Genomic DNA, 22,498 nt, shown 5'->3' with positions numbered 1-22,498 from the left:
CATCGATTTCAGCTGACATGTGGAATTTTTGTAATTTTGGTGTTCTGTTGGTGCACTGACGCTAGAGGTAGGATTTTGGGTAACGTTTAAACACATCTAAAACGTCCCAGCATTTGGGAAGAGGTGATTTGGCTCAGTAGATAAAGGTGCTGGCCTGAGTTTGGTCTCTGGAATCCATGGTAGGTGGAGAGAGAGAAGCAAGTGACTCCCACTTTTTGTCCTCTGGCCTCCACCAGCATGGCAGAGCTCAGGCGCCTCCTAACCCCACTCCAAATTAATGCAGTAATTAATATAACAAATAAGTTTTCTAGGAAGTGTAGACTCTAAGTCTGATTATTCTTAAACCTCAGTGGTGAGTGGGTAGGGCATAGATGAGGCTCTCAATAGCAAATACTCCTGATGTGAAAGCAAACTTGTATTCTAAAGGTTGAGTCTCTCTTACTGATTATTACTTACTCTGGTCAGTATGGGATGTTGGTAGTTAGAGTGGTGTGGTGTGAGCTGATCCAAGAAGGGACTGTGGTATCCTCCAAGAGTCACATATAACTTGCTAAAATTCTTCTCCCTTGAGTTGGGAATAACCCTTCAGAACTTTTATCTATGGCATCTATTTGATCTTTTGTGTTATAGATGAGGGAACAGGGGAAAGGAACAAGAGAGGGTGGGATATTTGTCCAGAAGGGACAGAGAACTGTCTCTGGATAGAGAGGAGACAGACATGGCCTGTAGGCAAATGCAGCTTATAAAGAAAAAAAGGGAGGACCCTTTGTAAGGATGAGGTGTTTAATTGGACATGTTAACCAGGGTATCCAAAAGGAATTCTTTTGATTGCTGGGCTTTAGTACTTCTGATGGCTGGATCTTGGTGGTCACTCTCAGGAGGAGGAAGTGGCCAAATAAGGGGACAGTCCTTGGGGTAGCTTTAGGGATGTGATCTAATGTTTTAGCAAGGCTGAGGGAATGGGGGAAGGGGCAAGGCCTGCCAGAGCCAAGCTTGGCCTGCTTGGACCTGCTAGAACTTTTTACTATTGCGGTCTGCAAAACTCCCTCAAGTCCAGCACAGTAACTCAAACATCACTTTATTCCATTCACATTTTATCACAAATTAAGGCAGGCTTTTGCCTCTGTACATGCTACCTGGGGCCCCCAGTCGATGTGACTTACGTGGTTGGCATCCTTGTCTGAGGAAAATGACACCCATCTGAGGCTACACGGGATTCCTTCAGGACTTGGATTCCCTCCCTTCTTCTAAATGATCACTTCACTAAAGGGCCAGTCTATAATGATATTGGGTGTGTACCGTCTCCTCAGGCTCATGTGCTGAATGCTTATTTCCCAGATAGGGGAGTGTCCTAGTTTGCTCGCTATAGCTGTGATAAACACCATGACCAAAATCACCTTGGGGAGGAATGATTTATTTTATCCCACAGTTGACAGTCTATCATCCAGGGCAGTGAGGGCGGAGCCCAGAGGCAGGAGCTGTGCAGAGCCCATGGAGGAGTGATACTTATGGCTTGCTTTCCGGTAAGGCTGCTGGCTCAGCCTGCTTTTTTTACAGCTCAGAACTGCCTGCCCAGGAGTGACACCACCTACAATAGGTTGGGCCTCCCCACATCAATCATCAAGGAAGATAATCAGGAAAAGCTCCACAGACAGGTTTATATCAGGCCAGTCTGATAGAGGTATGTTCTCCCCAGTTCAGGTCCCCTTTTCGCACAGTGTGTGTCTAGTTGACAAAAAAACAACCAACCAACTAATTAACAACAACAAAACACAGAGCACCCCAAAACAACAACTTAACAACAACAATGTCAGAAACATCACTCCCAAACCTCTCAGCATATTGAGCATACAGAACTATTTTGTGGAAGTTCTGGAAACTTCAGGACTGGGAGGAGTGGAGGGAGGGGAGGCTACAGGCAGAATGTCTTGTATGAGGAAAGAAGAGAAAAAGAATGTCAGGGTGGCAACCATCCAAAGGGTAGCAGTGGCTGGAAGATAGATCCAAGGTGCCTCATACACCTCATGTTGGTCCTGAGTGTGAGGATGAGCCCTGGCTTCATTGCCAAGAACACCTGACCCATAGGACTGCTTGAGAATCCTTATTACCCAGCAGCTGGACTGCTTTGCAGAGCGACCCAGGAGGAGCAAGAGAAAGCTAGCCACACTGTCACTGTGGCTCAACCTCAGAGATCACGCATTGTAGTTTCTAAAATATCTGCTTGGTTTCAAAGATCAGTGAGCTATAAGAGCATAAATCTCAGGAAGAGAACAAATTTCTAGAAGCCATTGTGGAGGGGAGTTGGCACAATCAGATATCCTGGCCTCATTGGCACACACAGTCCTGGCCTTTCGTTCCTTCTGTCACAAGCTCTGTACTTCTATCTCCAGACTCCCTCAGGAAAGGCTTTTGACCTCACAGTTTTCTCTTGAGCTAATGAGTGCAGGGCTTCGGACACGCAGAAACGTGCTTCCTGTGCTGTGGGTTCTGTTTCCTTTCTCAGTTCTTCTTCTCAGAATACCTTCTTAATTCATAGGGCCCGCTCACTGATGAACCTTTATTCTCTCTGAATGCAAGGTAATCTCTCCCCAAACGAGGGCCTGCCACTCCAAGAGGGGCCTAATTCTGAAAACTCGTGAAAAGTAGTACACAAAGACAAGTGCCATTGAAGAGTCCTTGTAGGCCCCAGGCTGATTAGAAAAATGTCGTCAAGTAATTGCAGAGCTTCAGGGACTTCCAGAGGGGGCGGAAGTTGGGACAGGAAAGATGTTGTTCAAGTCAGGCTGAAGAAAATATTTTATAGAAAGAACCAAGCCTGAGAGAGGAAAGACAAGGCTTCCAACTTCCTACAAGGCTGAAGCCCCAAGGAAAGGAGTTAAAAATGTCATATTTAGATGCTATGACAAAGAGTGATTATAGGCTCACTGGCTGTAATGTTGGGGGAGAGAGAGGAGGAAGAAGAAGGTGAGTTTATAAATGTAGAGAAAGGGACACCAGGAGAGAGAACTTTCGTTCTCTCATTGAGCATCCTTCTACCTTGTACACCTCACTGGCCAAGAATGAAGACCAAGGCAAGTAACATGGTCCCCACTCTCAGAACCTGAACTGTCAGTAAGTTGCAGTTGCTGTGAGTCAGGGTGAGAGCAGAGAGGAAGGTGCTGTTTCCAGCTTGAAGGTCAGAATAGGCTTCCTGGAGGAAGTGCAGAGGTGGGATTTGAGTTTTACAGCAAAGGCATAGTGAGGTAGGGGTCCTAGATAGGGCCAGCAGGTGCTAAGGAGAGAGAGAGCACTGTGGGAAAGTAGGACAACCCGACCACCCACGCTTGTAGACAAAGTTCCCAGTCTGGTTAGGGAGATGAATGGAATAATCAGACTGTGCTTTTTACCTTGGCTTTTGTTAAATGTCTCTCCTTTTATTTTTGCAGTGCACACATGCACATACTCACCAAATAGCCTTGTCCTTGTTTCTGTTGACAGACTGACACAAACCAAAACTGACCATTCATAGGCTGTCCAGGGACTGAGTCAAGAGTACCCTTTCTGTCTGGAGTAGTAAATATACTGTTTGAATATATACCCTAAATACCTGTGTTGGAAACTTGATACTGAAATTTATATAGAGAGGTGAGACATTTGTGAGGTAAGCTGTGTTGGGTGAAATCATAAAGTTGAAGCTCCCACAATAGGATGGGGGAAGGGAGGAGGAGGAGGAAGAGGAGAAGGAGGGGGAGGGGGAGGAAGGGGAGAAGGAAGGGGAGGAAGAGGAGGAAGAGGAGGAGGAGGAGGAGGGAAGATCTGAGCTCTACTTTTTTTCTCTCTTATACCTTCTTTCCCTGCCTTCTGCCATGGCATGAGGCAGCCCAGGGTTCCCACCCTATGTTGGTGAACGTCTCACACTTCAGAACCATGAGCTAAGTAAATATATGTTCTTCGCCATTTTCTCAATCTTAGGCATTTCTTGTATAGCAAGAGAACATGGATCAACATAACCTAGTTCCTAAAACTCATAAAAATAGGAATTCCTCCTTCTCTGTGTTCCTCTCCTCCTCCTTCCCTCCCTCTTTCCTTTTCAGCCTCTTTCTTTCAAGGCAGAATGTTTCTTCCCCCTCCTGAGTGTTCCGAGTGAGGAAGCTGATCTAGGAAGGACAGAGTGGAAATACTGGGATGGGGACAGGGGCAGGGATGTGTGAGAGCCATGTTTTCTAATTTAATTTATTTTAAATTTTATTTAATTTTTATTTAGTTATTCCTTTGTGAGAGGGTATCATATAGCCAAGGCTTGCCCTAATTCATTATGTACCAGAAGTGGGCCTTGAACTACCTACCAAAAGCTGAGATTACAGGTCTATACCGTACCTGGCTGTGATTTTTATTTACTTTTGAAGGCCTCAGGGCAGGGTTTCTTCAAGAGGACCATGGAAACAGGTGTAGTGACCACCATATTGAGACCTTACAATTAAGGAGATAGATTAGACTCAATTCCCAAGGCACTTTCTGGTTTGTTTAGGTGCAAGGACAGACTTTCTTTTTCTTTCCAGGGAAGAATGACCTCTCTTCTCACCATATGCATTTGTTGTTGAATCAATGGGATGGTGTTCTTAGCAGAGGCCAGACTCTCCCTGATGCTGAGGTAGTCACACACTCCCTGGTGTTCATGACTCTGAAGGGAAACTGTCTTTTCCCTCCTGCAAGAGCTATATAATGTCCCTGCCTTTTTATTTCCACCCAGAGGAATGTGAACTGGGCTTTCTGGTCCACTCAGCATTGCCAGAGGTGAGGCTTCAGATCTGCACTGTGCCCACACCGGCACTCTGCCCCGTTGGTCCCTTTCCTCTTATATAGAAGTAAAACCTATTTCCAAGGAAACATTGGTCAATATAGAGAAGCACCGAGTCTTGAGAGTTCAGAAAACTGTACCTGGCAATAGCTCCTGCTTGAGTGTTTTCATTTGAGGCTATAGCTAAGCTGGTACCGTCGGCTAAGCTGGTAGTGTAAGCAGTGTGTTCCAACTGAGCCCCCAGAGGACCCGGGGATCAGAATCTTGATGCCAGACTGGAGGCTCATTTCTAAGCTTGCCTCAGACCAAAGGAGAAAAACAGGGCAGCCCTGTGTGGCTGCCTGCTGAAGTGCTTCCTCATTACTGGCTTCTGATGGAAAGGCAGTGTTGTGAAGTCATCAGAGGCTAGTGAGGAACAATGGGGACAACATCACACTTTTACTCAGCTGGTCCCTCGGTCCCTCGGGCCTGAGATGCTGAACCAGTCTGTCCTGCAGGGCTACCTGTCTTCAAAATGTTATTTGCAGTTAACTTCTTAAAATTCACCGAGAATATAATAGAAATTTCACCTTCTTTATTTCTTAACAACCTTTCTCTCCCCCCTCTCTCTTCCCTTCCCCCTTCCTCCCTCTCCCTCTCATCTCCTCCTCCCTCACCTCATGAACACAGTCACCTTGCGGAGATATGAGGGACCATGCTGCTCTTCTGGGCTGGAAATATGGCTTACTTCTGTCTGGGGCAGACTTCTTCTCAACTGTAGCACATATGGAGGCCTCGTATCCCAGACGCACAGCCACAGCTGGAGGAGCATCCTCAGTGCTGTGTGTCTATGGAGCACAGTGTCCTGCTAGCCCACCATGGCACACAGCAGAGCTGAGAAGCAGGATGCTGTGCGGTAGCGTTGAGATTGGGGCTGTTTGTTACAGGAGCGAAACCTAGTTTACGGTGGCTGGCTGAGGCGGGAGGACTCATATTGGCTGTTGTGCAATGGGCTCGAAAGCCTCTGACCTTACGTGGAGACATTTTTATGCCGTAACTGAAGTAGGTCTAAAATGCCTTGAGAAACTAACATCAGTTTCAAGCAGCAAACTGTTAAAATTGGAAAAGAGAGCTACGGACAAAGGAGCACGGGAGGAACGGGATGGGGGTAGGCGAGGAATGCTCTGAGGGATACTGCTGTTCAAATAAATGTCTCCTAATAACTTCATAGGCCGTGCCACCCCAACCAGGCTACTGTTTTAACCCTGTTGTGTTCAGTCTGTCATTCTTCTTCCCTGAGTAATAAACGGAATAATAAACTGGCAAAGAGATGCTGTCCCCTGAAGACAAGAGCCGGGGTAGGAGTCTCTGGGCTAGCTGCAAGCTGGATCATAAACTGTGAGTTCTAACCGAGTCCACAGATAAATCTGGGATCCAAACCTCGATGCCAGATTGGAGCCTCACTTCTAAGGTGTCTCAAGACCAGAGAAGAAAGGCAGGGCAGCGCTGTGTGACTGCAAGCCCAAGTTTAGATTCAGATGACCTCGGCTTGGCTCCCGGCTGACTTTCTTTCAAGTGGGGTAATATAGGGAGGTTGTTTTCTCTCCAAGAAGCTTCCTCAAATATGAAGAGTTAAGAGGACAGTAGGAGCAGGGTGAGGGGGAGGGGGGCTCATTGCATTGTATAAAGTGTTAAAAAATGGCATTTAAGGCCACAGAGAGACAGTGTAGTAAATGCAGGCCCTCTCCACACCATGTAATCTTTGTTGCTCACAATATTGTCCTGCATTGCCCGCCGAGCCTAACCATGTTTCCAGTTCTGATTGACGTGCTCGTGCTGATATTATTGCAGAGGAAGCAATCTGGGCTCGTGCTGAGACAAGTCATGGTGGCTGAAGGCTGAGAGGTGCCTCAGCACCTCTGCTGGATGCCTCCAATGTTGTTTTAGTTACCCATAGCTACACAAAACATTTCCTCCAAATAGGAGTCTTTAAAAAAAATCACTTGAGCTGGGGAGATAGCTTAGTTGGTAAAATGCTTGCCTGGCAAGCACAACGACCTGATTTCAATTCCCAGAACCTGGGAGGGAAAAGGTAGATGTGGTGTGTGCTTGCAATCCCAGAGCTAGGGAGGCAGAGAGAGGCTGGTACTCTTTGGCCAGCTTAGCCTACAAAATAAGGCCCGTGAGAGACACTGTTCCAAAAGAAAAGGCACGCAACATCTGAGGAGCAATATATAACATTGTCCTTGGACGTGTACACATGTGTGTTCACACGAACAATACACACATGCATATGTGCATTCACAATCACAGACAAGCATAGTCAGACATTTACTATCTCTTAGTAACTGGTTCAGAAATCTGCACAGAGTGTGGCTGGATGCATCTTACTTGGGGTTCTCTAGAAACTAGCATTCAAAGTGTCTTCTGAAGAGGCAACAACCTCTGATTTTGGCTTCATCTGCCTGGTCATTGGATGGGGCGTCTCAGGTCCTCACCCATAACTGGCCAGATATGAGTGTCTTGGAAGACTGAACACTCCAGTGGGGAGCTGACGTCATGGAATCAGACGCCTTCCACAACAGAGAGGCTTCCATGAGGGAGAAGGGGGAAAGAAGGGAGAGTGTCAAGTGGGAGAGAATCTGGGACAGAAGCAAGTGTTTTAGTATTTGGCTTTGGAAGTGATGTCCCATTATTTCTGCCACAGTCTGTTCATAACTGTGGGAGCCATATTGGATTTGGGCCTGGTTGCTTTGTCACTGTGTGGCCTTAGTCTTAGATTGTAGGATCAAAAGCCCCTCCCTGTAATTTATGGCACAAGAAGTTTACATTCACAGAATGTTGTCAGCCTGAACAAGACCCTTCTGGGTCTCCAGCAAGGTTTGACCCCTGCTGAGCCCTGCCCTTGCATGTGGAAGCCTTTTGTCCCCAACTGGGAACAGTCTGGCCAGATACTTCTCACCTGAGTCAGAATTAGGCTGGCCTTCCTGGTTATTTCCCTAATTTATTCAGGCCACATAGTTGGTCCTTTGTTACCGAAGTCTCAGCCAGGGTTCCCCACTGTGCTTGACAGATACCTGCTAAGTGGTGTTCTTTGGATATATAGTTTGGTCAATAAAGAAACCAGAGGCTCTCTTCCTCTTCTGGCTTGACACGAATAACCTGTGTGTGTGTGTGTTTCCTTCATCCCACAGGCTTTCGCCTGATTCTCGGTACCGTGTCGGTGCAGGCGCCAACACATAACAAACAAGCCAACAGTCCCAATTCATGCTTAACAACAGGAAAACACAGAGGTTGATAATTGGAGTAACTTTCTCCCAACTTACCCTGGGAACCTTGGCTCAGGTCTCCATCCTGATTTTCAAACCTTTTCTTTTTTCTTCTATACTTCCCTGAGTTGACGTGGATGAACATGGGACTAGGTTGACCTGGGTGAGCATGGGACTAGGTTGACCTGGGTGAGCATGGGACTAGGTTGACCTGGGTGAGCATTGGGCTAGGTTGACCTGGGTGAGCATTGGGCTAGGTTGACCTGGGTGAGCATGGGGCTAGGTTGAAGGCTCCTTCTCAGGGATGTAGTGATATAGAGTCACCCCGTTCTCCTCACTAAACCTATCAAAGGTCCTTGTGTTCTCTGACTCTTTGAAAGTAGGAGAACTCTGATTAACTGAGTTTTCCCAAGTCTGTTTTGAATGGAGCCATTTTCTAAGCCAAGTCTTTTCAACCTCTGAGAGCTGATATGCACAGTCTAGGATGGGGGAACCCAGAAAACAAAGTCTTGTTTCTGCCAAAAAATTTAGAAGCTTGTTTTTAGAGCTTAAAATCAGAGAAATAAGTTTTCTCTCATTCCTGAATTTTTTTTTCCCTGTAACATTCTTTCCCTAGAGCAGAGAGCACAGAAGACGTTGGTATCACAAAGTGGCAGGAAAGGTCAGCAGTGGTTTGCTTCGCGTTGGTACTGTTTCGGATCACCTTCATCTCTATGAGAAATAACTTCCCGAGCTTAGCAAGAGTAAGGGTGTCAGTGCCATAGTGTGAACCAGGGCGGTGGCCAAGAGCTGTGTCTGTGGGTGGAAGCTTGGTAGGTTGCTTCCAGCAGAGTGGGCCAGACTGGCTCGCAGGTAACAAGTAGGGGACACCAGGTTTAAGAAGAAATAGATGAGGCCCAATTAATGTCATTGCACTGCATTATGTCAGAGGGGGCAACGGTCACACAACAAGGAGAGTTACAGCAGAGGTGTTTAGAATCCTGCAGTGGTTTTAGTCTTGTTAGAGAGTCAACTGAACAAGGGAAGATTCAAGGAGAGAAGAGATTTTGGACACTGTAGTTAGTGGTTTGAATATGCTCGGCCCAGGGAATGGCACTATTTGGAAATATGGCCTCATTGAAGGAAGTGTGCTACTGTGGGCATGGGCTATGAGACCCTTTTCCTAGCTGCCTCCAAGTCAGTCGTCTCCTAGAAGCCTTCAGATGAAGAGGTGGAACTCTCAAGTCCTCCTGCACCATGCCTGCCTGGATGCTGCTATGCTCTTGCCTTGAGGATAATGGGATGAACCTCTGAAAGTGTAATCCAGCCCAAATTAAATGTTGTCTTTATAAGAGTTGCTTTGGTCATGGTGTCTGTTCACAGCAGTAAAACCCTAAGGCAGACATCATCATAACTATTACACTGTCATTTTATCTTTGTGATTGCCACCACCACCACCACCACCACCACCACCACCACCACCACCACCACCACCACCACCACCACCACCACCACTATTCTCATCATTATCACAGATTTTTATCATCATTAACATCATCATTATCATCATCACACCACCATCATGGACACCGCACCACCCATTGTATCACCATTACCACTCATCATATACACCACTATCACATACCACCACCACCACCATCATCATCACATCATCATCATCATCATCATCGTCGTCGTCGTCGTCGTCATCATCATCGTCATCACCATCACTTGTGGGATACTGTTTTAAGTGAGCTTAGTCTAAAGCCTGTAGCTCCAGGCCCCTTGAGCTCCCAGGCCGTTCCGGCTGCACCATCAGTGTGTCCTTCTCCAGGTAATGGAGGGCCCTCTCACCCAAGGTATTACAGATGAGCCTGTCTTTGCTTTACATCTATGGCCAGCACCTTCCCACTGGGATCTGAGTTCTCTAATTGAAAATTCAGGACTGCTGCCCAGGGCTCGGAGGCTCCCACCCTTCTGAATTCTAAATACTGTGGATGCATTTGAGATTCCTTGGCAGCTGAGAAAGGGAAAAATATGCTTGAGTTGCTCTTTGTTTCTCTTCTCTTAAAGAGACTCAAAGGTCATTTTGGTGGTGAGCCCAAGTTCTCTGGGCAAGTCCATTCCCATCAGGAGACAGGAATTGACTATTGATGTCTATTGAGACTGCCATTGTTTTGCCTTTGAAAAAGAAAGTGTGTTTCATTAAAAAACAAAACAAAACAACTTTTCTGTGCCTTGCTCTCCTGTAGTGTTGACCTCAGGTTTCTGGTGTCTGACCACGGATGTGACATAAAGGGTGGTAGGAAACTCCCAGTCTTCCAGGTAAATCACCATCAGGTGTCACAGGACTGGCATTGTGACTGCTTTAGATAGAGCCCAGAATATGCTGCACTCACCCTTTGTAGTTGCAGGGTGTTGTGTGCATTCCCACCCAGGTGTAGTGTGTTGTGTGCATTCCCACCCAGGTGCAGCGTGTTATGTGCATTCCCACCCAGGTGCAGTGTGTTGTGTGCATTCCCACCCAGGTGCAGCGTGTTGTGTGCATTCCCACCCAGGTGCAGCGTGTTGTGTGCATTCCCACCCAGGTGCAGCGTGTTGTGTGCATTCCCACCCAGGTGCAGTGTGTTGTGTGCATTCCCACCTCATCCTTGCATTTCTGTTATGCAGCTGAGGCTGCTGGAGGCCATGGAGCTGCTTCACTTCCCCGAAATCAGAAAGTCGAGTTGGCATTTCACTGCAAACATTTGACTTTTAGTGTTGAGACTTGTCCTGCCTCACCGGACTGTTTCTATTAGTGACTGCCTCCTGTGAATTAAGCCTTGCTTTGTCTCTGGGGAATTATGAAAAGGATTTGATTAATGGACTCCTAAAAGTTCTCTAGTGTGGGAAATGAAGTTTACAAAGCAGCACAAATGGCTAGGTCCACAGGCATTTCAATGCGGGCTTCGTATGGGATGAAATGGCATTATAATCTTTGAAAACATCCAGGACTATTCCAGGACACTTTTCCAGGGAGGCACCATGCAGAACTGACAGCTGACTTGATGTCATGGGTAGCAAGGAGGTCTCTGGCCCTGGAGCAGCTTTTGTTTCAGCCTAGCACCCAATGTACAGCTCCCTAACTCATAGCGTGATCTGCAGACCAGCAGCATCTGTATCACTTTGGGAGGTGCCACAGAGGCTCTCTCTAAGCTCCAGGTCCATTGCAGCAGAATCTGCATTTTAACAAGGTTCCTGGGTGACCTGAATGCACAAGACCACTTCCAGAACACTGAGCAGAGAGGCCGAGCTTGCAGCCTCGGCTCGCACTTGAAACTCATGCCGCAGGGACTCCAACCAACATCCTCACCAACCCCGGGGCTGTGTCTACCCATGAATCATGTGACACTTGAGGAATAGCATGTCCCCAACCTTCTTCCAATGTCACCCTGCTGTTCTGACCTCGTGGACATTTTAAATGCAAACATCAATGTGAGAATTCTTGCAACATTAATTTTCTACAACAAAGCGCTTTCTGGAGCAGATTCCATTAAGCCATCTTAATCCAGGGTTTAATTTTCTATACGGCTCCACTAAACCATTTCCATTTTTTTCATTAAAATGTTCATTTGTACCAAATTGTTTTCGTGGGATCAATTATTTTCTGCCTAAATTTTATAAGAAACATTTGACTCATCGGTTTTGCTCCTTAGACTAACTTCTGACGATTGTCACTGCTGCATTTTAAACTGTGTTCAACTCAACACCCATGTTCTTCTCCCCAGGCCAGCCTGGATGTTCTTCCGGGGAGCATTCATGCACTTTCCTGTACCCAGCGTGTTCACAGGGTCTGACACGCAGAGTTTAACACAGTCGCTCAATGGTAGGAACTGGTTTTATGGCATTCATTTTAGTTTGATATATAGTTTATGAAACACAGTTACAAAATGGAGACAAGAAGACCCAAAGAGGAGCACGTTCATCAGGCTTCTGAGGAGATGATCAGACTCCAAAGAGAGTGTGATCAGGGTTCGTCTGAGCCAGCTGCTTTCATTCTGTCACCTGCATACAGAGACCCGTCACTCTACTCCAAATTGAAGATTTAGCCATCAAAATGCCAGCAGCCTGCATTTGTGTGTGTGTGTGTGTGTGTGTGTGAGCACCTGTGTGTATAGAAGTGTCCATTGCTTATGTTCACATATTCGTGTTTTATGTCTATGCATGTGCTTATGTGTATAGGCACAGTTCTGCATATGTGTAGATATAGCTGTGCTGATGTGAATTTGTGTTTCTATGAGCACATATGTGCATGCCTGCCTGTGAGTGTGGATGTGTTGGAGTTACACTTGTATGTTTAGTGCATATGTATATGTACATATATGAATAAATGTCTATGCATTCATGTAAATGTATGACTATGTACCTATGAGTGTCTCTACATGCATACATATATCAGTGCACACATGCATGTGTGCCTTTGTATGCCTACATGATGAATACATTGTACATATGTATATTATACTTAGATATGCATATCAGCCCATGCTTACATCTGTGTGTTTATATGTGTATGTCTGTGCATATGTGATCTCTATTTGCATATTTGTGTGTACCTATGTTCGCTTCTGCATGTGACTGTAGGTTTCTGTATGTGTGTACAGGAGTTTACATGAATTGTGAGCATGTGTGCGAATATGTGCATGTGTGGGCATACATATGCGTGTGCTTGGGCATGTTCATCTGTGTGCACACATATGGATGTGTGTACACTTTTTTTCTGTGCTTTCTCCTGTCTCCAGCAAATCTTTCTATTGAAACTGCTCATTCTTATCAATTGATAAACATTGTCATCAATCTTACAATTTAAGCATTGCTGAATATTTATATTTTCTGCCCACAAATACTTCTATTAGGCAGATGATCTTTAGATATCTGATATAAGGGAGCAGATTTTAAACAACACATGCACATGCGTGTGCGCGCACGCACGCGCGCGCGCACACACACACAGATTATTCTGGTTCATAGAGTCTACATTATAGTCGTTATTATTATTGTTGTTGTTGTTGTTGTTGTTATTTTGCTATATGCCAGGTGAGAACATCTGGCAACACATAAAGCTAACACTGCTCAAAGGTTGAAAACCAACAGAGGAACGGAGCATGATCACAAAATATGCCTTTGCAAAATGTGATCTAAAGTTCTCAACTCCAGTTAGAATGCAGCACGGACAGTGCAAAGGCTCTGAGAGCTGGGCAGTGGAGACCTGAGAGGAGTAACAGAGCTTAGGGAGCGTGGCTTGACTGTGGAGTGAGTCCTCACCGAGGTCTCTGGCATTGCCAAATCACTAAGGAGATAAGTTCCTGCTACATTGTGGTCAGTCTCTAAGTCCCACGCTCAGGAACTCCTCCTGTTTCAACCTCAGGACCTAGGACTACAGTGCCCGTCACTACACCAGCTTTCAGATCTGGAGTTTGTTCTTAGGTTCGTCAGAGTAATGGACTGTGGCAACATGCTCCCCAGGACAGTAGCTTACCACTCCAGACATGTTTTTTTCCTCCCGGGTTTGTGCGTAGCTGATCTAGGCTCGCTGCAGCTTTGCTGGTCTCCACAGACAAACAGCTGAGTCTCAGCCTTCTCCCCATTTTTAAAAATTATTATTATGTTGGGATCGCTGACTACCTAAAATTTAATTGGACAGTTTAGGCAAAAATGGAAGAGGGCAAATCAACCCCACAAATACTTTACAAGCCCGATATTCTACCACCCCCAAACCATAGGGCCAAACTGCTTCAACAGGGAGTAAACAAACCCCACCTTAGTGGGAGATGTTGCAGACTGGGACAATCCCAGGATGGAAGGAAGGAGAGGATACAAGGCAGCCTTCATATCCCTTGGGTCAAGACCAGCAATGGTTAGGTGCAAGCCTGGAATCCTCTTCCTACTACCTTGCCCAAGAATTCAGGGAAGTCATCTTGGAAATGGATGTAATGATAGTGTCCATCTTTTAGGATCGAGATGAATGTAGCCTGGTTTATCTCCTCAGCCTGACAGATAGTCCGTCTGTTCTTATTGCATGGTCTGTGAGCTCTTCTCTGTACCATATCCCCTGAGTACAAGAATCACCCACAGATAGACCACAGAGTAGTGGTTGTTGGGCTTGAGGAAGGACAGACAGAAGCGGAGGAAATGAAGAGGGATGGCTAAATAGGGTTGGTTTCTTTTGGGAATGACTCAATGGTCCTCAAGTTGTGATGCCTATGTGTTGATTTTTCTTGTCCCTGTAACAAAATGCCTGACCAAGCAGTTTAAGGAGGGAAGGGTTTATTTCAGCTCACAGTTTGAGAGAATACAGTCTATCATGATGGAGAAGGCTTGTGGTGAGAACTTGAGGCAGCTTTTACACTGCAACTCTAGTCAGGAGAGAGAAGAGAGAGGAGAAGGGAGGGGAGGAGGGAGGGGTGTAGGGACTGGCATCCAACTCACTTTCTCCTTTTCCCTTTTAAGTCAGCCTGGGGGCTCTACCCCTGGAATGGGGCCACTTGCATTCAGGGTGAGGTTTTTTTTCTAATCTTCAATCGAACTTCTTTGCAAAAGGCCTCTAAGACACACCCAATTTCTCTTAAGTGATTTCTGAATCCTGTGTCGTTGATAAACAAGATTAACCATCCCATGTGTGAGGGTGAATATATTCCCTTCTTCCCATGGATGTGTGCCCTCACTTTAGGCCCCTGCATAAATACAGCGAGACATTTCCCAGGCCCACTCTGTGGTCCTCTCCTCCCACATCCCCTCCTGACATTGTCTTCTGCTATGTGATTTATTTATTATCTGCCTCCTTCTTTGCCCTGGAGTGCACAGCAGAGCACAGCCCTCAGAAACTCGAAGGCTGTGTATCTATCCACTTCACGGCTGTATCTGCAGACAGTGCTGGCACATAGTGAACCCTTTATAAATATTTGCTGAGTGGGCGATACAAACAACGTAAGGCTTGGTGAGTGCTCAAGGCCTGGTGGGCAGGACCAGTGCAATCAACGCCAATTCTTATTATTGTTACTTATTTCAAATTAGCTACTTAATTACCAAATTTTCTATCTAAAGTGGCTCTGAGGTTGAGGCAAATGTCTGTCCCCTGGGAGTTCTTGCTTGACTCCTGCGGTGCCTGTGGACTCAATGCTCAGTCCCAGGTTCCATAGTGCTGGGCACAGAGAGCCGGTGACATTTATAAATCTCTAGGCTCTTAACCCCTGCTAATCCTCGGAGAGAGTGTGAGCTTGTTGCTGAACACCCCCCCCCTCCCGCTTGCAACAAAGGAGAGGGGAAAGAGCAAAGCTTGGGTCCCAGGGCCATGACAAGGAAGCGGGGACGGGACTCAGTCGCGCAAGGCCCTGGGTTCGGTCCCCAGCTCCGAAAAAAAAAAGAACCAAAAAAAAAAAAAAAAAAAAAAGAAGACATTGAAAGGAAAATTATACAGATTTGAGGTTTAAAAATATGAAGTTAAAAGAATAAGTTTTAAATTCAGACTCAGGACTAAACACTGTGAAAAGCAAGCCCAGGCAGCCCCACCCTGCCGCTAGAACTAACAGACCATAAAAGGAAAGGAATGCAGAACAGACCAGGAGTACCAGATCTGACTCGCAGGCCACCTGGCAGGAAGAGATAAGCCCCCAGCCCCCGACATCCAGGACGCCCCAAACCTGCCAATGTGTGTAGCTATACCTTATTACCTCATCATGTGAAATAGCCAATCATATGTGAACATGTCTATGTGCCTCGTTTGAATCCACCAATCCCCGTAACTATGCATCTGCTTCTGTACGCCTGCTTCTGCTTCCCCAATCCCTATAAAAGCCCCATGCTGGAGCTGCTGGGTGCGCAGGTACCTGTGTTTTCCAATAAACCCTCTTGCTGATTGCATCCGAGTGGACTCGGCTCGGTCATTGGGCGCTTGGGACTCCTCCTGAGGGAAAGGTCCTCTCCGGGGGTCTTTCAGACACATCTTTACCACTCTACACCTAACGCTTCGTTCTTGGGTTTTTAGGCAGACCTGTTTGCTTCAAGGTGTCTCTCTGAACAGAGCTCAGGTTGTCAGCATAGTAAACCTCCTATAGTTCTCTGCTGTCAGTCTGTTCCCATCAGGGTAATTTTTTTTTAAACCTGGGTCTGAACTGGAAATTGCTGAGTAGCTGATGAAGACCTTGAACTTGAGATCCTCCTACCTGTCTATCCCAGGTGCTGGAAGCAGAGGATTATTGCCTGGTTCTGAGACAGTTGATCAAACCCAGGGCTTCATGGGCAAGCTGCTCTAACAGATGGCTTCGCCCCCAGTCCCATGCTTATTTCTTCAAGACAATGCTCCAACTCCAAACCCTGTGAGCAGTGTCTGCACCCTGAAACCACCCTCAGTGTGTAGATGGGCCACTTTTCAGTTCATTTTAATTGTCATTTGTGGTGCACAGGGTGGAGAGTTAAGTCTGGTCTGACACGGTACTGAGGCATAAGCCTGTGGGATTAAAAAACACACGTATTTGGGTCATTCATGTTAAGAGAGAATGCCAAATCTTTAGCTTTATTCACTGAATATATACTCCCAAGTTCACCAGGTGGAAAATTCCAGGGAGCACAGTGGGAAAACTGGCTTACTGCCTCAGGAGCAAAAGACCAAGTCCAGGAAGACCAGCCTAAGTCCCAGGAACAAAGACTGAGAACAAAAGACAGGAACAATGGGCCATTGCCCAGGTGTATGCCCAGTGTGTAGTGTTCCTTTGTTAGGAACGAAAGGCTTCTAAGTGCATCAGCAGGGCTCAGCAGGGGTCAAACCCTGCTTGACAATCAGTTGGCATTTAATGGAAACTGTAAGACTGGGAATTGGTCTTGCTGAGGCAATTAAGACACTCTGGGATGTTTTACTGGGTAAGGAGGAATTTCCTTAAAGACAAACCACACATCAGAAGGCCTACAAAAAGCCTCCTTGGTAACAGGATCCATAAAGACTAAGGATGCAAACATCAATGGCAGCCCCAAGAACCAGTATTTGCAAACACAGCATTCGAGCGAAGACTGAAGTTGCCCACCTGGTCATCAGAGGGCCAGGTAAGATACAAAAGCTGCAAAGGCCAGAGCATGCTGAGTCATTAAAACTGGGCTCGATTTTTAGCGGCGGGCCTTTTAAGAAGTAACAGGCCATTGGAATTGAGTTCAGAGAACCCTGCTTTAGCAAGTCTTGTATGCTTTAGGCTACAGACATGGTCTTGGCTTGCTGGAAGGGTTGCCATGAGCAGTTCTTGACTGGAAGGGGCTTCATTTCTCTTCAGATCAGTTAGCTTTTACTGAGGGCTGGTGAGTTCAGAGTTAAATAAGTTAGAGTCGTGCACTCCAGAGTGTCACAGCTCAAGACAATTACAAATGTTTTCCTATCTGACACTCGCAAATGGCAAATTCGTAGAAGTCAAGCAGAGGATTTATACACTATTCAACTACGGGTACCAGCGTCTGAGTTTTATATTGGTAGAGTCTTACAGGGTTAAGAGACACAAATGTGAAAATATCTTTAGTCTCCATAGTGACTAATAGTGATTGTCAACTTGATAGGTTTAGAGTCATTTAGGAGACAAACCTCTTGGCCTCACATAATCAGGGATTATTCAGAACATATTCATTGAAGTGGGAAGACCCGGCAAAAATATGGGTGGCACCATTCCACAGGGTCATAAAAATGACATCATAAAAATGAGGCAGTGAGACGAGTACAGGCACACACCACTCTCTGCTTCCTGACTGGGGTGCAGTGTGACCCCCTGCCCCTAGCTCATGCTGCCAGCCCTTCCTTGCCAGAAGGACTGTACCCTGAACTAAAAGCTGGAATCGACCCTCCCTTCCTCAAGATGGTTTGTCTTGCCAGGCAAGCATTGATGCATCAGAAGCCCTGCGCCTTTCCTTCACCTTTCACTCTATCCCCTCTGCCCAAGGCAAACACTGATCTATTTTCTGTCTTGATGGATTTTATTTTTCTGGGCTTTTGTATGATAAAATCATATGGTATGTAGGCTATTGTATCTGGTTTCTTTCACTTAGCATAATGTTCTTTGTGGTTCATCCATTAGATGCACTTGGACGCAATATTCCGCCATCAGTATACAATCTTATCTTTTCCCTTCATTGGTGGCGTGCTTGCTCATTTCAATAATGGCTGAGATTTGATCCCCCACTGCTAATGCTAGCACAGTTACTTTTTCGTGCCTTTGTTCGCCTTTTATGAAATAGTAAAGGTTGAAATGAAATGAAATAGCCAAATAAATCGTATCAAAAAGATGGCAATGGTATTGGAGCGACTGTTTGGCAAACGGGCTGGAACTTGTTGAATATATGTGGAAGTTTTAGCACACATGTTTGGCTTATAGATATTACTGAACTAAGAATGGCAGTGCCACCTCAGCATTGATTTGAAGGCTGTAAGGGACTCTTAGTGAGTGTCAGTTCCATTGCCTTCCACATCCCTCAAACAGCAGCAGCTACCTTTGTCTGAGTTCACACTGTGTGCTAGACAGTGTAGTTTGGTTCCCACACATTTCCAGTCCATCCTCAGCTACTACTTGACTGTACCTTATCACCACTATTAGTGTTTGCAGAGGCAGGGTCTCATGTAACTCAGGCTGGCTTTGAACTCACTGTGTAGCTGAGGATGACCCGGAACACCTGACCCTACTGTCTCCTCCTCTCAGGGTCTAGGATTGTAAGCTTCACCTCAAAGTTTTGTAGCATGGCAGCTCTAACCCAGGGCCTCACATGTGCTAGGCAAGCGGTCTATTAACTGCTTCACCCCTAGCCCCACTTCGCATTTTATTTTATCATTGTTTCTATTTCACAGATGGAGAAAAGGAAGCCCAGAAGTTATGAAGAAGCGTAACATAGTGGGTAGAGGCAGGAAGACAAAGGCCCTTTAGATCCTATATCCTAGTCCAGCAGCTACCACAGTGATAGACAGATGCAGAGACAAAAGAGGACCGCAGCATATCTGTTCACTCACCGTAAAGAGATCACATTGTGTAGAGTGAGTTTAATACCTCGTCTAATGACTTGGGATCCACTGCTCATTCTCTCTGCTTCTTTACATCTGAAACAAGTGAGTTTCAGTTTATACATATATAAACTATTTTCTGTCTCGATGGAATATATATATATATATATATATATATATATATATATATATATATATGTATATATATACTGTCTGGTGTATATGAGCTCTCTGAATTGCTGCAGGAAAAAGACAGCCTTTGTTGGAGTCTTAACTGCTGTGAGACTCCCATCTCCTGGGAAATGAATCAGCACAACTCCATTGAAGCTTTGGCTTGGGAGCTGAGTTCTCTCTCTCTCTCTCTCTCTCTCTCTCTCTCTCTCTCTCTCTCACACACACACACACACACACACACACACACACACACACACGACCTTTTTGTTTGTTTTATTTAAGGGGCCGAAGAAAGATCATAAAGGACAATGTTGGGGTGCATTGTGTGAATGCAAATCTCTGTATCCTCAGTTGTTAATTCTGAACCAGCAGAGAGCTAAATGCTGGCAGGATCTTGGTAACGTTTCTTCCTTACTACCTAGAGGCAATCTAGACTTGTGTCTGAATGGTTGTAATAAAGATCTGATGGACCAGTAGCTGGTCAAAAAGTAGAAGGCAGGGCTTCCAAGAGGCGGGGTTGGGAGTTGGGGAGCTGGGAGAAGAAAAGAGGAATAAGAGGTTTGCCAGAGGATACAGAGGTGAAGGATCAACGAGAGCAGACCAGAGGTAGACCTGGCCGTGGGGTGTGATGTAGTCCCAGGATTGATCGGGTAATGCTAGGTGACTGTCTGGGAGACTGCCCTACTGAAAGGCTCAGGCTTAAAATATTATTTATACCATCAGTGGATCTGAAAGTCCTGCTATAGGACAGATTTGGAATCTGAAGTTTGAAATATAAAGGGGGATCTGAGTGGATACAGAGGGGAGGAAAAGGCACACCATACAGAAACAACAGTACTACCAAATCATGAGGTTGGCGTCATGGGTGTGTCAGGACTGCTGGAGAATGAAGGGTGAGAGCATCCTGGAAGATGGAGCTGCGGGGAGGTTGGGGCACATCCCAAGTGGATCAGACCTTTAGAGCAAGCTTGTGTTTATCACAGAGAGATGGAGAGACATTACAGAGTTAAGCTTAGTTGTGATAGGGACAGAACTCAACTCCCAATCCAAAGTTTCAATGGAGTTGTACTGAGGGCTCATTTACCAGGAGATGGGAGTCTCACAGTAGTTTAGAAGACTCCAACAAAGGTTATCTTTTTCCTGCAGCAATTCAGAGAGCTCATATACAGCAGGCAGTCCTTGAGATTTCTTAAGTCCTTGGCTGATACCTGAATGAGCTTCTGTATAGCTGGACTGGGTCCTAGCTTCCCCTAATCCACTGTCTGATGATGAGCTCTTATCTCCTTAGCCCCTTAGCCAAAAAAGCATCTATGGTTTCTTTTTAATAAAAGGGGATTCAGACTGTTTATTGGGAGTCTGGTGTTCTGAGACCTGTCATGCCTTTTTCTTATAAAATGTAGAAGCCTTCTTCTAGTTTCTCTTATGGATGAAAGGAGGGAAGTATAGAATATTCTCACCTCCCATTTGTTCCTCTTCAACAAGCATCATAAGAAGGTGATCAAGGGACCCCTTTTCTTGATGTTCTGCTGAATGAATTACAGGGGTGCTGCCTATACTGTACAACCTGAGGACATTACTTCTCCAGGTCTCAGTTGCTTCATCTGGGAATGCAGACAATAATCATAGCACCGTCTCTTTTTGTTATTTTGAGTGAGTTCATATTTGTACAGCATTTAGAATGTGCCTGTGCAATATGAACTCATTCGAAATTAATAATGATAAGAGATAGTGCTATTAGTGTCTAAGTCCACCCTACATGGGGCCACTCTGGAAGTGAAGCAGAGTGAGCCCCTGGGACAGCCATACCCTTGACCTGCAGATAGTTCAGGCTTCACTGGACTTTGCTTCTGTGCATGATGATCAACCAGGGTTATGGAGAGGGCTGCCCTACTGTTAGTTATTTTAGTGCCTGTGTCAATGTAAAGTCCCCCCATATATTAGTAACTTTTCTTGTTGTGATGATAAAATGACCAACAGAAAGAACACCACTGTCTTTGACCCAAACCCATGCTTCACAAACTCAGCTGTAAGTGACCACCATCCATCCGGGGAAGCATTCGGCCTGTACTCATGACCAAACCAATTAGGACCCTGGAGAAACAATAAGTCCTGGGTTTTTTTTTTTTTAACAGAAGTGTCCTCACTATCTTAAGGTATCTTGTTCAGTTTGCTCAAATTTCAAAATAACAAAAGTTATATTTATATTTCAGATAACAATGAACGGGCTTTAGCTTAAGTATGTTCCATACAATATCAGAATTTATTAGCGTTGAACCTCAATTTATTTGTTTATTAATTATTTATTTTATTTTTGAGGCTAGGTCTCACGTCGTTCAGTCTAGCCTCAAAATTGCTCTGTAGCCAAGGATGACTGAACTCTTGATTAACCTGCCTCCAGAGTGCTGGGAAAAGGCATGTGATGGACCAACCCAAGTCCATTTTAGGAATAGAAGCCATTTTGTTAAAAGGTCAGAACAGCTTCCTTTCTGTTGGTTGAAAAATTCAAGTTAACCATGCTTTAACCTGTTTTTGCAATGTGACATGCTTCCCTTCCTATGGAGTTTCTCTCAAACCTTGAATATACATACCCTGGTAAGACAAGGTGTTCTGACAAATAATTTAAAAATGTTTGGCTAAGTTCGTACATAATGAAAATTCCTCTGGAAATTCCCCAACCCTTGACAACCCTCTAGTCTTACAGTTTCGTTGGGCTATATGAGCCTCATGTTTTTTCCCAGTTCAATACTATATTTTCAAATCTTGCTTTTTAGGAGATAGTCATGTCTGTTGGGAAATAAAGCTTGCTTAATTTGACCAAAGAATTTGGTTAGTGGGCTTTACTTTCGTTCAGTGGTATTAACACAAGAACCACCAAGACCCATTTTATGCAGTGCGGTGGTGAAGCCCAGGGCTTCATGCATGCTAGGTAAATTATCAATGGAGTTGCATCCACAGCCAGTACTAAATTTTTATTTCTACCTTATATACATCCTTTGATGGCAGCCACTAATCTCTGGGGAGAATAATGTGTGTACTATAACCATCTAAAAATAAGAAAGTTCATGAATCTTACATGTAGAGCTCAATGAATTGAATTTTTATTTTTGTCAATATCCCTATAATCACTATCCAACAATTTTGCTGTTCAAAGTCTCCAGCAGCACTTATAATGTAAGGATACATGATTCGCCGAAGCATGATAGTCAGGCTCAAATAGTATGTAAATACAGAGTGTTTTATTCTGCAGAAGTTCAGCATTCTGGGGTCTCCCATTACCAAGATAGAGAAACAACCAAGTGAGCTCCCAGGCTCCATTTAAAG

At 45.3% G+C, this 22,498-nt stretch overlaps 1 long non-coding RNA gene across 1 annotated transcript in view; it reads right to left on the bottom strand.

Moving 5' to 3' along the window:
* The window catches only part of LOC148002756 (uncharacterized), a 341,099-nt gene extending 325,144 nt beyond the window's left edge, over positions 1-15,955 (bottom strand). The window contains exon 1 of the long non-coding RNA XR_015631427.1: positions 15,870-15,955. This is a non-coding gene — a long non-coding RNA (uncharacterized LOC148002756). The remainder of the gene's footprint in view (positions 1-15,869) is intronic.
* Between the last annotated feature and the right edge of the window lie 6,543 nt (positions 15,956-22,498).

The sequence above is a fragment of the Rattus norvegicus genome, chromosome 10, assembly GCF_021556685.1.
Source record: "Rattus norvegicus strain SHRSP/BbbUtx chromosome 10, alternate assembly SHRSP_T2T, whole genome shotgun sequence".
NCBI classification, from domain to species: domain Eukaryota; kingdom Metazoa; phylum Chordata; class Mammalia; order Rodentia; family Muridae; genus Rattus; species Rattus norvegicus.
The sequence above is the reverse complement of the archived record's forward strand: the minus strand, read 5'-3'. Positions and strand labels throughout refer to the sequence as shown.